We start from the raw sequence: 17,734 nt of genomic DNA on the forward strand, positions 1-17,734 counted from the left end.
CTATAATTTTTATTTCAAATATTATATTCCCTGTTAGGTCTTACTGAAAAGAGTACTATTTCCTGAAAACTAAAGAGGCATATAAATAATGAAAATTGGTTTAATTATGACAGTCTTGAGCAGCATGTTTTCTCACTGTCTTTGAACCATGGAATTTCCTTCTGTTCTCACAAATGGACAATCTTTACCAATAAAATTTAATGTGTTTTAGTTGAAACATTATCAAATCATTCCTTCTATTTATATTTAACTGCTAACATTTTGTGTTAGTCTCATTTATAAAGGTTGACAAGTTTCAGATGAAGATTGAATATTTGATCCTTACTGTTATGAATACTTAGTATAGACATCGGCTTCAATCTTCTTTGGTATTTCTAATGTTGGTTTTTTGTTTGTTTGGAGAGGTATATGAGTATCCTGAGTTTCTTAAAGCATGCCCTGTGTGGACAAATATGACTCCTTCAACGAATCCTTATATGACATGGACTCAAGACCTCTGACCAAACTGGTTGATTACTTCTAAAAGTTGTCTAGCTTATCAATATTCTTTTTAAACTGCATAGCAAAAAACTTAACACAGTAGTCTGGACAAAGTCTGATGAAAGAAGAGGAGACTAGGAGAACTGCTACCCCTGAAAGCTATGCCTCCTTTAATATAGCACATGGCTTGTAATTGCTCTTTGGTGTTTCTAATGGCCTTTTTTTGAGTGGCATATAAATATCCTGGGTTCCTCAAACTATGTTATTTATTGTTCAAAGAATTACAGAATTTGAGAATTAGAAGGAATCTCAAGGGCCATCTAGTACAACTCACACACTACAGAGATCTCATCCTCTGTCTCTTTTAATTTAGCAGAGTCCTTACAGTTTGTTTTCCTTGTGCTAATTTGATCCTTAGTTTCATCATATAGACTACTCCTACTCCCTCCAATTATCCTGCCTTTCCCAAGTTTGATAATCTATTTTTCCACTTATCTTTTTAGCCCTTATTTTCATTTCCTGCTTCTTCCACTGCCTCCCAATAGCCATATTCTTACTTTGAGTTAAATTCACTTATGATACTCTTTCCCAAGAAATATCCATTTACATTTTTGCTCATCCTTATTTCTTCTTCCTATGCAATTCCATAAAATAATCTCTCATTCAGGGTTTTGTCCTTATGTGTTCTATCTTATTTTTTGTGTCCCTCATAAAGGATTAAGGTCTATGAAAAACAAAGACCTTACTCCCTCTTTTGACCAGCCCAATTAAGAGTGAGGGTATTTGCAGATCTTATCAGCTCCTTTCTTTCACCCAGAGTGTTACAAGACTTATTTTTTCACCAGTGGAATGATACCAAACAAGCACAGCCCTCTGCAAATCACGCATGAAAAGAGATTGCCAAAAATAGGGCAAAAACTTCACCCTGAAGCCCCCTTCTCAAACTAAAAAGGAAGTTAACATTTAGAAATAAATGATACACACAGATAACTGACTGCCTTATAAAAGAAACAATTCAGCTTTAACAATAGGTTTAATGCAATACCAATAAGTGAATATAAATTTAAAATCTAATAAGCATATTAGGTTAGAATATGTCCCTTCTCCACCTTCTACCCTTGAAAGAAATGAAGAATAAAATACCTATAACCAAAAAGAAGCAAATAAACACATAAAAACCTTGAAATGCTAGTAAACATGCTGACAATAAATCATACTCAACAGCTGGGTGCTATATATGCTTTCACCAGAAGTTCAAGCAGTAGTCAAATACATCTTTTCCCCCATAGCACAAATTTACAAAATAATTAACTTTAAATGATCACTGTATAAGAGCGTAATTCATTTACTTCTACTGTTATTCATCTCAAGCTAAACCCCCCACCCCCAACTTAGAAAAATATTGAGCTTGTTTTTGCCTTGCAGCTAAAGGGAGATCTAATTTGTAGCCCTAGTGGAAATACAGACCCTGTCAGAAATATTCTGTCTTGGAAGCCAAGAAAAATACAAGAAAAAAGTTATTAAGAACTATCATGGTGTAAGAGAATACCATGAAGAGGAAAACCACAAAGCTTCAATTAATCATTCAGGAATTATTATGGGAGGGGAGGGAGAAATGTGTTTAATATTCTTGTATTTATGCATTTAGGAAATTTTAAATTTACACAATAGTTGAAACATTTATTATCATTACAAGATTATCTTTTCATTTCAACATTAATGACTAATGAATCATAGAAGTTCATGACATATGCTGAGTTTTGTTACTATGTAAAATTGTGCCCAACAAGTGAATTTTAAAATAAATTTACACAATAGTTGAAACATTTATTAACATTACAAGATTATCTTTTCATTTCAACATTAATGACTAATGAATCATTGAAGTTCATGATATATGCTGAGTTTTGTTACTATGTAAAATTGTGCCCAACAAGTGAATTTTAAAAAAATTATGCAAAGTTTTCTCTAAAAGTAATAGGTATTATAGAATTTAGTCTATTTTTATTTTATTTTATTTTATCTTTTTTCAAGGATTGAGAATATACTTAGTCATCTCTCATCTATGTTTCGCTTAATGTGAGATTTACTTATTGCCTTCCTACCTCATTCCTTGTACTGCCTGGAATCAATCTGGGCTGCCTGAATGCTCATGTGGCTTGTGTAAGATTAGAGTCACTAACTCTATTCCTTCTGGTAAGATAGAGAACCACCACACCTTTGCATCTGGCCTACCTTTGTCTCTTAACTTTCCCTATCTTTCTTGCCGCTGTATTCGCCAGACTCTTAGTACTGTTGTATGATTTCTTGATATAACCTATCTGCCTCACAGTTGTACCAAGCTTCTTACCCTTCTATGTGTTGTCTCTAAAAGTGTGAGTTCTTTCAGTACAGGGACTGTTTCACCTTTTCTATTTACATTTCCAGTGCTTAGCATAATATTTGGCATATAGTAAGCACCTAACCATTTTTTTCATTCATTCATCTAGGTTCAATAATAATGGATTCTGAACATAATCGTGCTAAGATAAAAATTTCTCAGCAGATGGCTTTCTTTAAATAAGACAACTTTCAGAAATGTATGATTTGCGCTGAAAGTCTTTACTACATATCCCACACACCCATTTCCTTTGTAACCTCCATTTTACAAAAGATTTGTTATGTTTTTATATCACAAATACTTCCAGATTACTCCCACTCTGTTAAGAGTTCTTTGGTAACAAAGTAAAACAAGCAAAATTAACAATAAAATGGACCTCATCTGAAAGTGAATGCAATCTTCCATATTTGTAACACCCCAATATCTAAAAGACATCTATTTTCTCTCTCCTAATCCCTCTACCCCACTAGGAAAAAAAAAAGAGAGAAGAAAAACAAATTCTTTGTAACAAATACGCACAGGTGAGCAAAACAAATTCCATCACTGGCTATGTATCTAAAGAAAAACAAATTCTTTGTAATAAATATGCATAGGTGAGCAAAACTAATCCCATCATAGGCTGTGTATCTATATCTATCTCTATTTGTCACATTCTACACCTTAAATCTATGGTCAGGAGGTAGATGATATGTTTCATCATCATTCCTCAGGAATAAGAGATTATGGTTCTCACAGTTTTCAAAGTTGGTTGTCTTTACAATGCTGGTGCCATTGTATAAATCGTTCTCCTGGTTCTATCAATTTCATTACTCATCAGTTAATAAAAGTCTTCAAAACTATTCATTTTTATATTATTGATGCTATAGTATAAATTGTTCCACCTGTATCAGTTCATATGAGTCTTTCCATGTCTCTTTGAAATTATCTATTTCTTAATTTCTTACAGCATAATGGTATTTCATAACATTTATATACCACAATTTGTTCAGTCATTCATTAATTGATTGGTAAGCCTCTATTTTCCTATTTTTTGTCACCCCGAAAAGAGCTACTATAAATATTTTTTGTACACCTAAGTCCTTTTCCTATTTTTTAAAAATCTCTTTTGGTTATAGCGCTGGCAATGGCAGGTTGGCTCAAAAGGCATGCATTGTTTAATAACATTTTGTACGTAATTCCAAATTGTGTTTGAAAATGGTTGTAGACATTCGCATGTACACCATTGTATCAATATATGTCCATTTCCCCAAAGCTTCCTCCAGAATTTTCTTTTTTTTTTTTGTGATTTTTTTTGGTGATTTTTGTCCATCTCTAAATCTCAGAATTGCTTTAATTTGCATTACTTGAGTATTGTGAGCATTTTTTCATGTGGATATTTTGGGTTTCTTTACTTGAGAACTGCCTATTCATATTCTTAGACCATTTATCAATTATAGAATGGCTCTTTTTCTTATAAATTAGAACCAGTTCCTCTTACAAACTACCTAATATCATAGCCAGTATGCCAGATATATTGGTGACTATAACTGCAGATATCACCACTAAGCCTTCACTTTAAAAAGTGGCATCTCATACAAATTTTGCACTTTTGCAAAAATAACGCATAAATTCTATTTTTATGCCCCCCCCTTCCCTTTTTTTGGCCAACATTTGTACTTTGTTCAATTTCATTCTTTTCTCATTGCCTAAGTTTCTTTTCCTCAACACTAAATCTGACCACTCAACAAGCATTCATTAATTATCTAGACTGTGCCAAGTGCTAAAGATACAAAGGCAGACAAAAAACAAAAACAAAACAAAGAAAAAATGTTTCTGCTCTCAAGGAGTTTGGAGCGCAAAGAAGACAATGCAAATAACTCAAAAAATGTATAAGTAAGATAAATTAGAGGTCACAGCACTAGCCTTAAGGGGAATAGGGAAAGGCTTCTTACAGAAGGTAGGATTTTAGATGAGACTTGAAGGAAGTCAGGGAAGCCAGGAAGTGAAGATGAGAAGGGAGAGAATTCCAGGCTCTTAGCTGCTTATACTAATTAGAAATGATATATTGAATACTCCATGAAATCTTGTCTGTTTACGCTAATTAAAAATGAGAGATTCCTCCCTCTTGACTATGTTGGTATAAATCATTTTGTTCTTATTATATTGTTGTACCAGAAGCGAGCGAGACACACCACAGAGTATAAGTTTTAAGTGGAGAATTTATTAGCCGGCGGCCATCGGGGTACGGCACCACAAATCAATGGCAAATGTGTTGGGGTGATGGCTTGGCTTATATAGGATATGGGGGTACAGAGTAGGGGGGAAGAGGAACAAAGGTCCTGGCTGATCAAAAGATTCAGTCAGGTTATCGTACTAGTGGGATAATCTCATTTACATTCCTTGGTGGAGTCACAGAGTCCCAGGGATATCTCCCAGGAAGGGTCTATCAAGTTATCTCTTAGTGGGATGGTCCTATCTATTGACATTCCAGGAAGGAACCAAGGAGTCTCAGGGATATCTGCTAGACAGGATCTGCCAGGTTATCTCTCAGTGGGATGGTCCTATCTATTGACATTTCAGGAAGGAGCCATGGAGTCCCAGGGGGTTTGCTAAATACCAAAGATATCTGAATCCATTCTTTCTGGGGGGGCTTGTCAGTAGCTAGGGGTTACTCAGGGGTTCCTAATTTTCCTTGTATTACATTCCCCACTTTTTTCTTCATGGGAATTTCAAATCCTTGAAAAAGGAACGACCTGATGGGGCATAGCAATAAAATTAGGAGGCCAACCAAAACGCTAAGCAGGGGTGACAATAAAAGGAATGCTAGGTCGTTGGCCCCAGGGGAAGGCCAGACCTAATTGGAAGACTCAAGGAGAGTCCAAGGAGCCTCCCCAGGTACTGCACTCCAGAAATTTTTTAAAAATGGTATAAAACATCCCACATTTCCCAAAACATCCCACATTTCCCCCTTTTTTGGTCAAAGGCAAACTGAAAGTTTCGCCTAAAGACCAATTAAAGGTATGGAAAAAAAAACTCTATTTTCCACAGGGTGAAGTTTTAAAATCCCTATCTAGGTGGAGTCAGGTTTTCCCTTTTCTGTATTTGGACATCCCCAGGGATGGGCAGAAATTGTAAACTAATTGTAAGTAAGCAGAGGGAACATAATAAAAGTTCAGGAAAAAACAGTCTTGGGAACACAAAGACGCAGAAGGGAAAAAAGCAGATCTTTGCTCAGGTTCTGGTTCCGGATCCCGTGAGAAAGCCGTCCGCGTCTGGTGCTGTCCCTCTCAGGCTCTTGGAACCGCAGGGCGAGGTCTTCTATAGGCCCAGATGTCCACCCCTCACAATGTTCATTTAAAGCAGTATTTTAAAATCCCAGATGCCTGATTGTAGTTATCTGGTCCCTTGATAGTAAAAGAGAGTTCTGCTTCTCTGGTTCAGATCTAGAAATTCTAGGCAATTTTAACTTACTGTAACTTACAAATACCTTACAAAGGGGATATATTTTCACCTGTACCACTATCTTATACAATTTTCTTGCATTAGCATCCAAATTTAAGATCTTATTACCAAAACACACCTAACAGCTCGAATTTCCAGAATTGATAAATTTTTAGAGCCATTCATACACATCTGTACATAATTCTTAGGGGAATCAATCAATTGCCTTTTTTCAAAATTCGCTATCCCTTCCTTTTATTAGACATCTATCACATTACATCTTTGCCTTATTTGCTTTGCCTAATCATTTTCCCCTTTTGGAGGATGTTATCCCTATATTATTTCAATGTTTTATTTGGTCATGAACCTAAGTTAAAATTGTAAGCTGTATCATACCTGTATCCTATTATAATAACTCAGAGATATTTCAATATTCATCTATCTATTACCTAACAGATTTAGCATAGTGCTTACAAAACTTCTTAATAATTTAAATTTGCTATGAAAGAAACGAGGGACTATGTAATAGAAGGAAAGAACTTCCTTAGCTCTGTTTGATTGCAGGCACCAGTCATATCTGATAGCCAATCTTACAATCACCAGGTGCTGAAAGCAGGGCTTAGGTGTAACCAGGTGGGGACTTTCCTTTTCAGAAAGGAAATAGCAGAGTTGGGAAATAAAGTCAGGAAGATCCTACCTAGGCTGTGTCCAAGGTCGTCTTCACGACTGCTCCCAGGCAGACCCACCTAAAAAATTCTCAGCTTGTAACACCTGGTGTGCCATTACCGGCTTCATGTGACCTAGTCCTGTAATCAGAGCTTAAGATAATATTAAATTGTAGTCCCATAAAATCTTAAATAGCAAATAAATATCCTTCAGATAAGACTGCCCAAATTTTATTGAGCTAATAATTATCAAATCAAGCTACATAACTTTTCCATCTTCTAAATACTTCCTCACACTCATCTCCAACTTTCTTTGACCATCTGAAACTATCATTCTCGGGACAAGAGAGGCTTAGCTAACTCCCATTTGTCCCCAAACTTTCTTATCTGCCTTTCCTATTTTCCCTCAACCTTAATTCACCTTTCCAAATCTTTCAAACCTAGTACTAAGTCTTCTTTACATTTCAACCATAAGACAAAACAACTCATAAGTTAGTACTTTCATTGTCATAACTGTGTATACTGGAATCCCATTCCAGCTTCTTAAACACACAAAGACACAAAAAAAGGGGATTTGTTTTTCGTGATAACTCATTCTAAAAGAAGGAACACTTATTAAAAAGATCTGCCATCTCACCTCCCCCCTGAGGGTGGGTTCTTCTCCATCAGATGGCAGACTTCACTAATTAACTACTAGGCCAAACCCATCTCAAGTCTTAGTCTAATCTTATCAGTTTTTTTAAGAAGCCAGGTTGAAGGCTTCTTGACCCCTACTGTCCTCTTATTGCTGCCCCTCTCCTTTCCTTCCCTTCTGACAGGTGGGCTAAGGTGAAATTCTTTTCTTCTTATCTAAACTAAGGGCGGGGAGGAGTAAGGAATTCAGACTGTCGTTTGGAACCTCCTTACTCAAAAAAAAAAAAAAAACTTGAATAAGACATTGAATGGGCCCTTCTATAGATAAGCATCAATTCTAATAATTCTAATAAGGATTTTTTTTTTTTATCCAGATGTTAAAAGGCATGCTCGCTAAACTTTCCTGAACACAATTATTTAGAAGGTTTTAAAATGATAGACATCTCCTTTTTCCTTAAAGCAAATTAACCCTTAAATGCTGGGATTCATTAACTAAGTTGGTGCCAAATGTCCTCATTCTCAAATATTGCACAGAATTCCTAGACATTGCAAAGTTCCTTAATCAAAAAGTGTTATAATGGGAGGACACTTAATATCTATAAATTACATACTCAATTAATTAGCCTTATCACAATAATAAGGTTTACCAGGACTTGAAAAAGCTTTTTTTTTTTCATAAGAATTCCTCCACACAGAAAACCACACAAGATTGATAAGAATTCATGACTAGATGGTTTCAAAAGTTCTTGTTCCAGTTAACAACCTCATCTTAACTAACTACGATTCTCAATCTAACAACATCCAGATTATAAGAGAATTATTCTCTAACAGTACAGGTAATGCGATGTTAACCAATTTGTATATAATAACAAACTTAGAAATAAGTACACCGCAAGCAATTATCATGTATCTAAAACTTGAAACAGATTCCAATTAATTACCAATCTAGTGATCATAACTGAGTTGGATAAGCAAATCAAATCTGATTCATAACCACTAGTGGTAACATTTTAATTTCTAAGGCCCAATACTCTCTGCATTGTAAAAGATTACCACATTTTTTAATATTGCTGATACATCTGTTTGTCACATTACACAATTTAGAAATGTACCAGAGCCCTAAACATAATTATGCATTTTAAAACTTGAAACAACCCTTTTATCAATTTAGGTGATCACATTTCTAAATCTCCTTGCACGGAGAATCTTTCATATCATTATTTGAAACTATAACTTTAAATCACCAGATATATTCTCATAATAGAAAACTTTTTCACGCAAAAAGTCTGTTCTCATGGTTAAATATCAGTATTATTAATTATTTACTTGTTATAACCACATATAACAGTTCCAAATTTTATCACATCCCTTTAAAAACCCAATTCACATATATCAAAATCAGCTTAAAATTGCTATAATATCATTTCTTACCACACAATGGTCTTCTCAAATTTCACAATCTAAGAGAATTTTGGGAACACAATGCAAGTTTAGAAATACAGAAACAATAATTTTCAGATGACGTCTATTGCATTTCCAGATACACATATAAAAATTATTCAGCTTATTACTTTTGGTATTATATATTAATGTATTAATATATAATACATGTATCACATATACTAATACATTAACATCCCAAATACACTTTATTTAGCTGTATATTCTTCAGCACCACTACCTCTGGTCCAGGTATAGGAACTTTTGCCTGGCCATGAATGAATTTATGAAAGAAAGAGAAACTTAATTTTGTTCCAAGCTTCATCTTATACAAAAATGCCTAAAAGGATTTTTTTCGGACTCCCAAGGAAGATAAGAGCAGGAAAAAAATCCCTTTTAGTTTTCTAAAGGGGCTCCTCCCTAGGTAGGGCCTGGCAGCCCCTTGAGGGCAAGGAGCCTACCCTTCCAAGCACTAACTAACCAGCCCTGTTTCTTTACAAGTTTCCTTTAGCTTCAGCTCTGATAACCTTTCAATGTGGAGGGTGGGGGAAGGGTGAGGCCAGGAGCAGCACATGGCAGCCAAGAGGAGCACATGGACTCCTGACTAGACAGGTAATCACAAGCTGCTATTCTACAACCCTCCTAAATTCCTTATACAGGTTTTCTATCTCTCTCTTTCATAAATTTACCTTTTAAACTTTACCACAAGGACGGGCTACAAAGGTACTCAGGGGCACAGGACTGACTGTCAGTCTGTGACTTTCTATCCCTCTCCTCATTGCCCGGTGGGGAGGGCGATTTAAGTTTTTCCCTACAGTTCTCCTGCATTCTCTACTAATCTGATCCGGGAGAAGAGGAGTTTGATTTAACTGCTCTAACTTTTACTGCAGCCCTAGTGAAAAGATCTCAATGATTGTAATTCAGGTAAACTTCACCCCTTGCTCACTCCCAAAAACCTCTTTTGTACTTGAATCTAAGGGAATCCGGGACTAAGACAAATGCGAGAGTCCTGCTGAAGACTATAACTGAGGTTTTAGCCAGAAGGCATTCATTGGGAGGAGATGTTTCCAGCAAGAGTGAGCTCCTGGAATGGATTTACAATTTCAGGAGTTCTTTCTTCCTAAATTCAACTAACCAATTTCCAAACTTTTTAACAATTTAAAACCCAGAATTTGCCAAATTTTAACCCATTCCCGTAGTTCCACGCTGGCCAAACGGGAGCCACAAGGAAGGGAGTCTGTTTCCCTAGTGGCAGCCTGATATCTCTGGCTGCCTAAGTTTCAGATTTTTTTTTAACAAAACATAGACATTTCACAATTGACACAGACACGCTAACAGAGACGAACTCAAAACACAACAAAGTTCACGGTGTGGATCGAACTGAAGGCTAAGCAGGCCCCCTCAGAGGAAAGATTTCCTCCTCAAAGATACGACCCCCAATCTCTCTCACACCTCCAACACAAAACAGAGACCAACAGCATGGGCTAATTGGAGGCTAAACAGGTCCCCTCAGAGGAAAGAAGATAAACCAGGTTTCCTCTTCAAGGAAAACACCCCCAATCTTCCCATACCCAAACAGACCCGGTAGCATGGGTTAACTGAGGCTAAGCAGGTCCCCTCAGAGGGAAGAAAATAAACCAGGTTCCCTCTTCAAGGAAAACACCCCAATCTTCCCATACCCAAACAGACCCGGTAGCATGGGTTAACTGAGGCTAAGCAGGTCCCCTCAGAGGGAAGAAAATAAACCAGGTTCCCTCTTCAAGGAAAACACCCCAATCTTCCCACACCCCAATAGGAAGGGTGGCGTCCCAGCTTCCTAGCTCTGTACCACAGCCTCGTCAGGGTTTAGCATGGTATCAGAGATCCAAATGGCTAGCCCCAAACCAGAAACCAAACCAGAAAAACCTTACCTCTAGAGGTCTACAAAACCAGAATTCTCCGTAGGCCGAAAAGGGACAGGTCAGCAAAGAGTCCATTCTCCGAGACCATCACTCCACATCAGAGTCCTAGGAAAAGAAATCCCCAGGAGCCGGCCCTCTGAAGTGAGAGAAGGTGGATCGGGGGCAGAGACTCCCTGTTGAGGTCCGGAATTCTGTGTGTGTCTCCAGGGCGGTAACACGAAATACCGCCACATCTCGCTGGGGCCTCCAAAATGTTGTACCAGAAGCGAGCGAGACACACCACAGAGTATAAGTTTTAAGTGGAGAATTTATTAGCCGGCGGCCATCGGGGTACGGCACCACAAATCAATGGCAAATGTGTTGGGGTGATGGCTTGGCTTATATAGGATATGGGGGTACAGAGTAGGGGGGAAGAGGAACAAAGGTCCTGGCTGATCAAAAGATTCAGTCAGGTTATCGTACTAGTGGGATAATCTCATTTACATTCCTTGGTGGAGTCACAGAGTCCCAGGGATATCTCCCAGGAAGGGTCTATCAAGTTATCTCTTAGTGGGATGGTCCTATCTATTGACATTCCAGGAAGGAACCAAGGAGTCTCAGGGATATCTGCTAGACAGGATCTGCCAGGTTATCTCTCAGTGGGATGGTCCTATCTATTGACATTTCAGGAAGGAGCCATGGAGTCCCAGGGGGTTTGCTAAATACCAAAGATATCTGAATCCATTCTTTCTGGGGGGGCTTGTCAGTAGCTAGGGGTTACTCAGGGGTTCCTAATTTTCCTTGTATTACAATATAGCACATGCATACTAGTTTGCAATGTTACATTTTTTAAAAATAGGAATGCCTCAACAACCTCAATTACATGAGAGATGGGACTTTTGCACTTCTTTATCACTCTCATATAGTTTAGTATAAAACCTTTACTTAAGTAAATTCTTCTAAGTATCTGTTTAGTGGGCTAAACTAAGTCAAGGGTTGAATTTGCTTCCTTTGCTGATGACACCCTCTAACCATAGGGGTATATTAGGATTCTGTCCTGGGTCCTTTTCTCTTCTCCCTCTATACTACTTCACTTAGTGATCTCTTTACCTCCCATGGATTTAATTACTATGTCTATGATGATGATTCTCAAATATACCTATCTTACACCAAATGCTCTGCTGACTTGCAATCTCATATATCCAACTATCTTTCAGAAATCTCAAAACGAATGTCCAAAAGGACATCTTAAACTCATTATGTCCAAAATGGAACTCATTATCTCTTCCTAAACTTTCTCCCTCTCCTAACTTCCCTATTATTGTACAGGGCAAAACCACCCTCCTAGTTCCTCAGGCTTACAACCCAAGACTCACTACTTGCTATCATCTTGTTCCCTGTATTTAAGCTGTTGTCAAAGATGGCTGATTTCACCTTTACAATATCTCTCGAGTATGTCCCCCCTTCGCTCCTCTGACATTGCCTGGTGCAGTCCCTGGTGCAGGCCCTCACCACCTCATGCCTGCCTGGATAGTGTATTGGTAGGTCTGCCTCCCTCAAGCCTCTCCTCACTGTAATCCATCCTCTATTCAGCAACCAAAGTGATTTTCCCAATGTGAAGGTACTATCATGTCACCCTCTGTGCTCCCTATTGCCTCCAGGATCAAATACAAAACGCTCTCTTTAGCATTAAAATCCCTTTAAACTTAGGCCTCTCCCACCTTTCCATTCCTCTTGTACCTTACTCTGCACCCTGTACTCTTCAATCCAGTGACACTGGCCTCCTGGCTATTCCATGAATAAGACATCTCTTGGCTAAAGGAATTTTCTCTGTCTGTCCCCAAAGCCTGGAATACGTTGACTATTGACTTTCCTGGCTTCCTTAAAGTTCCAACAAAAATTCCACCTTTTATTGAAAACTTTCCCCAACCCCTCTTAATTCTAGTATCTTATCTCTGTTAATATTTCCTACGTATCCAACATATAGCCTGTTTTGTATACATCTATAATCCTTTTATTAAGGGGTATTTGTTCCGTGAAGTCTGGATTCAGTCAAAAGGCCATACCTGAAGACCTACAGGATTACACGTGGCCTCTAGGTTCCCTACTCCTGGTATAGAGTATAGCAAGACTGGACACTGCCTCTCTTAATGAAGCCCCAGACTGTTATGGATGCTATCTCATACTGTGGACCATACTGAGGTTATAGTAGAGTAAAACCCCCAGATCTCTTTCAGATGGAACTGTTATCATATAATCTCTCTTATCTCCTATTTATGAAATTGGTATTTTAAGCCCAAGTATAAAACTTTACATTTACTCCTATCAAATTTTACTTCACCACATTTTGTGGAACACTTTTGCCTGTCAAGATTTTTTTTTATCCTGACTTTGCCATCCAAACTGTTAGATATCTCTTCTAGATTTATAGTTGTAAAGCAACTTTGAGAAACATGACATGAATATCTTTATACCAGCCACTAATAAAAAGGGGCCTCTCCATATTTTTTTAATGAGATTTAGAAAGTCAAACCAAAATCTGTTAGGTGCTTTGCACCAGGCATAAATAGAGCATGGATGGGCTGGGTGTGCATATACTCTACTCCAACCAGTAACTTTAAATACATCATCTCACTGGATCTTCACTATAGTCCTATGAGGTAGATAATACAGATATTATCATCTTCATCTTATAGATGAATTGCCTTAGAGAAGTGAAATATAAAGAGGAACCCAGGTCCTACTGATTATATGTCCACTACTCAATCTACTATATTATATTGCCTCTTTGATGGAATACTTACTACTTCTATTTAGACTTCAGTTACCCATCCAGTTCAAAATCTACCTTCCCAGCTTCTAGTCTACATCTTCATCTTGTCAACAAGAATAGCACGAGTAATTCTTTGAAAGGTTTTGCCAAAGTTTAGGTAAATTACACCTATTGAATTTTCATGATATACCAGTTTAAGTACTTTGTCAAAAAAGTAGAAAGGGGATGGCCAACAGTGTCAAATTCTGCAAACTGAGTATCACAATCTAGAAAATAGATGTTTTTCATTTATTTTTTTTCAGCATGGATGATTAGATGACCACTTTTGAACAGTTATGGATAGCACTGAGAAGGGTATCTAATATCTTGTGGCTTAATGTACTCAGCTCAATAATGTTCACCAACAAAAGCATTAAGGGGAGGGGAAGGCTACCCAGGGATCAATTAGGAGGCTGCTGAAATAATCTTAGTGAAAGTTGATAAGGGCCTGGACTAAGGTGGTGGTTGTGTGAGTAGAGAGAAGGAATTAGATCTGAGAAATGGTGTGGAGAGAAAAATGTCAAAATTAACTCCACCCCACCCTCCCACTTGCGAAGCATTTGGACCTGGGAGATAGGAACAATGATGGTACCTTCAACAGAAACAGGTAAAGTTCGAAGAGGTGTCTCTTGAGAGGTAGGGGCAGATAATGAATTCTGTTTTGGACATGGTGAATTTGAAATATCTCCAGGACACTCAGTTTGAAATGTCCAATAGACATTTGGATATAATCTCTAATTTAGTCAGGCCAGTCTCCTTACTGTGCTGCCCCCCACCCCCAGCCACCCCCATGCTATGGTCTTTTTCTACTTTGTATTTTTGCTCTTGTTTTTCCTTTTCACCCTGACAGGTCTACCTTTTTCCCATCTATCTAGATAAATCCTCTGTAGGCTACAGTCTTGACTTCCTCTACAATGATCCACTAATTTCTCTGTCTTGGAAACTCATTCCAACCTTGGAATTCATATGGTGAAAATACTCTCTACCCCTGAAGTCTTTTCCTCTGAATGATGCATTCTCTCAGAGCCTCCTTTTAAAGAAGGTACCCAGGCCAGTCATTTCTTATTCCTCTCCAGGATGCACTCTAGATCTTACCATCTTCCCTCCCCTTGTCCCCTTTCAGCTTGTGGTTTTCCCCATTAAAATATAAACTCCTTGAGAGCAGGGATAGTCTTTATGCTTTTATTTGTATTCCCAGAACTTAACACTGTGCTTGGCACAAATTAAGTGCTTAATAAATGCTTGTTGACTTGACAACACATCTTTTCTTTAAGTCCAGCTCAAAGTACTACTTAGCCACTCCACTTGATATGACTCTCCCCCCTCTATGAACTCTTTCATCTTTGAAAATCAATATTACCTATTTTATCTGACATTTAATAGATCTTTGATGATTTCACTTACTGATACTGACTTTCCAACTAAATTAAAATAACCTTGAAGACAAGGACCATAATAATGTATTCCTAAAGTATACAATGAAAATTATAGAATGCTAAACAAATGTGAGCTGTTACTGTTCTATACCTGCAATGGTACTCAGAAAAATGCTAAACCAGAGTAGCTAGGTGGTGCAGTGAGGACAGCACTGGCCCTGGAGTAAGGAGGACATGAGTTCAAATCCAGCCTCAAACACCTGACACACTGACTAGCTGTATGACCTTGGGCAAGTCGCTTAACCCCAATTGCCCTGCCTTCCCCCCTTCAAAAAAAAAGATAAAATAACATGTTTGAAAGCGATTGTGCTTCAGACTATGTATGACTAAGACATTGTGTTCTAATAGAGCCCCAATTTTGCATCTAAAGAAAAAGATGTAACTACATTAGCTCTGGAGACTTGTCTCTTAAGTTGTAGCCACTGCACACTTTTAATTAACCCTGATAAATCTCTAGTATCAAAAGAGTGAATCTGTTAGGAAATTTCTTAACTCAGAGGATCTCAAGACCCTCCCAGGGAGTAATCCTACCACCTTTGTCTGTTTGACTGGAGGTTAATAAATTAGAGGCCAAGGCTAGAAAATAGGAAAAAGTTTTAGCAATTACTAGCTGGTGGCTTGTTGCCAGGTAAACAGTGCTCATGTGTAAGATGTTACATAGCTCTGAGGTGTTATTACAAAGCAAAAGAAAAAGTTCACTTCAATCCATCGGGTGGCTAAGCTCTGTTGCTTTCCTCACTTAAGAGATGGAGTGATAGGAATAGGCTATTATGTGATTTTGAGGAAAATGTACTAACTTTAGGGTTATTAAACTTTTGTTATCTCAGGAGTTGCCAAAGATCAAGTTTGTTCCACTTGGGAATATCTTCTTGGTAGTTAATCCCATCAGAATATCCTGGTGGGTCAGTAAGTTTCTAAGATAATGGCAGCCTCCTTCAAGATAGAATCAATGACCCTATCCTGTTGTTGAATAAAATACAGACTGAAGGTCTCTCTATTTAAAAATTCTGTAGCCTCAATGCTTTTACCCTTAAGGTTATTTTTTGGGAAGAGATATTCTCCCCCAAATTCAGGGTATTCAGGTTCATTTATTTCTTTTACAAATCCATACTGACTTTAAATCAAGGCAATATCAATTAGATATTTTATAACAGTTGTGCTTACATATGCACACATAGAGCCACAAAATGTGTGTGTGTGTGTGTGTGTGTATGTGTGTGTGTGCGCGTGTGTATGTGTGTGATCCTACCTTCAGTGATTTTTGGTATCACTTTAAGTTGGTGATTCTTAATCTTTAACTGTCGTGGATACCATCTGGCGGTCTGGTAAAGCCTATTCATAATAATGTTTTTTAATTCATAAAATAAAACACCCAGGGGCAGTTAGGTGGCACAGTGAGTAGTGCACTGGCCCTGGAGTCAGAAGGACCTGAGTTCAAATCCAACCTCGGACACTTGACACACTTACTAGCCGTGTGACCTTGGGCAAGTCACTTAACCCCAACTGCCCTGCCTTCTGCCCTCCCCCCCCCAAAAAAAAAGAAAAAAAAAGAAAACACCCAAGATTACAAAGAAAACCAATTATATTCAAACACTGTTATTTATTTAAATTCAATGACCTCATGTAAAAATAAAGAAAAGGTATGGAACTTGCATTTTAAAAAAGAAGATAAAAATGGCCATTCTTTAAACTTTTATGTACCATGTTAACCCGAAGTATTTAAATATTATCAAAACTCATCTAAAATATTCAATTTTATTTGAACAGAGTGAACTGAAAACATTCTATCCCTTTAACCAGATATGCCTTTTATGACAGAAGACAGAAGAATTTTTTAATCCCAATTTTGAATCCCAGATCTGCTACTGCTACCTGTGTGACCTTCATCTCCCAAGATCCTGGTTTCCTCATCTAAGGAAAATTTAATCGTACATATACATGAGAAGCCAATGAATTCCAGTCCTATAATAATTTGCTTATGTTTCTTTCTGAGATGGAATAAATGACATTGCTACAATAAGAAAAAAAACTGCCAACTTCTGCTTTAGGCTCTTGTAATGGTAATCAGGGAAGGACTTTTTGCTGTTTTTCTCTTTGGAATGCTAAAACCGTCAAGTGCCTTTGATGAGTCTGGCCTTTGTTTGAATGGGGCAGGTTAAGTGGGATCTTTTGTCTTGGAATGCTTCTCAGCACTGGGGCAGTTGAGAGTCATTGATTTGTATATGATGTGGTACTAGGAGTGATTGAACAACTTTCCCCCACTCTGGTTTCCCACACCTTGGATGGCAAACCTTGAGCCCTCAGGCCCCTGAGCAGAGTATGTGTGTTGGAAGGTTAGTGGTTCACTTTTGGGTGGTATACTCATTCAAAGAGTAATGAAACTCTGGACAAACAGTTGAAATAGCCCTCCTGGCTTTGATAAGCCAGATAACTCAGACAGATGTTAGTGCTTCTCTGGTAACTATGTATTGCTATGGATAGACCAGTTTGTGTTATTCGCTCTGTTTATAATGTATGCTTGCAATTTCTGTTTCTATTTGCCCTGAAGTAGTTCAGGGGCCTGATCTTTTCCCTCTGAACTAAATGAA

General features: G+C 37.7%; 1 protein-coding gene and 1 long non-coding RNA gene across 2 annotated transcripts in view; one reads left to right on the top strand and one right to left on the bottom strand.

Annotated features, from left to right (window-relative positions):
• Window positions 1-17,024, top strand: part of LOC118837741 — a 47,483-nt gene extending 30,459 nt beyond the window's left edge. The window contains exon 3 of the long non-coding RNA XR_005009577.1: window positions 16,947-17,024. This is a non-coding gene — a long non-coding RNA (uncharacterized LOC118837741). The remainder of the gene's footprint in view (window positions 1-16,946) is intronic.
• The window catches only part of LOC118837740 (pseudouridine 5'-phosphatase), a 178,446-nt gene that overhangs the window by 56,987 nt on the left and 103,725 nt on the right, over window positions 1-17,734 (bottom strand). The gene's annotated exons all lie outside the window — the stretch shown is intronic.

The sequence above is a fragment of the Trichosurus vulpecula genome, chromosome 2 (genome assembly GCF_011100635.1).
Source record: "Trichosurus vulpecula isolate mTriVul1 chromosome 2, mTriVul1.pri, whole genome shotgun sequence".
NCBI classification, from domain to species: Eukaryota; Metazoa; Chordata; class Mammalia; order Diprotodontia; family Phalangeridae; genus Trichosurus; species Trichosurus vulpecula.